Raw genomic sequence first — 1,419 nt, forward strand, 5'->3', positions numbered from 1 at the left:
TATTTTCAGCAATGCAGATGGTTATTTTGTGGACTGTTTCTTCTCTTTGTGTTTGATTCTGGCTGTTGGTGTGAACCACAGCTGGTCTCTATGACGACAAAAGTGTTTATGCTAAAACACGACGACAAACCGCCGCTTTCAACCAGTGACCACACAGCTGTTTATTCTCGCTGTAACGTTTCTCTGCTTCGTTTTTCTACATAGACTTACAGTCATTTTTAATTTGGGGGAAGGGGACAGTTTGCTTGAGACAGAGGGTTTAAAAGACTTTTAAAAATCTATAAATATATATGAATATATTTTTGCCAAGTCTTCATTTTTGTCTGTAATTGTATACGCTGTTAAACAGATGCATATTCTGAAGTCTGTGTTCATGTGTAGCAGGGGCCAAGCTTTTTCCAAGTGAGGAGGGGCAGTAGTGGGTGGAGCTACACACCAGAGGGGTGTGGCTTTCACACAGGTTGATTCTCATTGGCTCAATGGCACTTAAGTGACACCAGTGACGAAAGGGCAGTGTGTGGTGGCAGATCCGCTCCATCTCGTCAAACCTGTTGACCTGGGGGCAGGGGTCAGTGTGGACTGTAGTCATGGGAACAGACAGGGTCCTGTCGTAGTTATGGTAACAGATTGGGCCCTGACTTCAGTCCAGTGGCCACAGAGATCTCCATCTACCCCACTTCTCAAGGCCTCTGCTGTTTTCTGAATCTGTACTGAGTACAATAAACTCCCTCTACACTTCTCCTGAGTCTGACTGCATACTGTTACATAAGCCTTAGAAATCAAAACAAATTATTTTACATTTCAAGATTTTTACATCACTGACATGCATACATACTGTATACATAAGCCTTAAAAATCAAAACCGTTGATTTGCTTTTAAAGATTTTTCTTCACCACACTGATGTTCAGTGAAATGGACACTCAGCATTAGCACATTAGCGTCCACAAGCTAGCAGTGATCATTTGGTTGCTTCCAGTAATTCAGTAAACTGTGAGTGAGTGTGAGAAGGTCAAGCTCTGTGTAAAGCCCTCCTCTGCAGCCTAGCAAACAGCTGACTGAACAGGTTCTCTCAGCCTTTTCTGCTGTTGCGTAATAATGTTTGTATTCATAACATTTGAATGAAGACAACAGCAGGAATAGCCATGGTTGTTATTCCTCAAGATGATTTACTTCTCAAGAGATTTCAGAAATAGAGTTTATCCACTTCTTATTAGAGTTTATCCACCTCTCAAAAGAGTTTATTCACCATTGCAACTTTTAACATTAAAAAATCACACAGTATTATCCACATTCACAATATGTACACCCATCAACACTCTAGGAACCATTTAATACCACTGGTATTGTTATAAACATTGGACTCCTCCACCATCATCAAACATGTTCTGAATGCCTTTTTAAAAATACGATAACGCATG

At 40.7% G+C, this 1,419-nt stretch overlaps 1 protein-coding gene across 3 annotated transcripts in view; it reads left to right on the forward strand.

The window, feature by feature from the left end:
* The window catches only part of LOC125288774 (ETS translocation variant 5-like), an 11,719-nt gene extending 10,981 nt beyond the window's left edge, over positions 1-738 (forward strand). For all 3 annotated transcript variants that reach the window (XM_048235395.1, XM_048235397.1, XM_048235396.1), the window contains exon 13: positions 1-738. This exon is cut by the window's left edge and continues 772 nt beyond it. The gene's annotated coding sequence lies outside the window, so the exon portion shown is untranslated.
* Positions 739-1,419: the final 681 nt, after the last annotated feature.

The sequence above is a fragment of the Alosa alosa genome, chromosome 23 (genome assembly GCF_017589495.1).
Source record: "Alosa alosa isolate M-15738 ecotype Scorff River chromosome 23, AALO_Geno_1.1, whole genome shotgun sequence".
Classification (NCBI taxonomy): Eukaryota; Metazoa; Chordata; class Actinopteri; order Clupeiformes; family Clupeidae; genus Alosa; species Alosa alosa.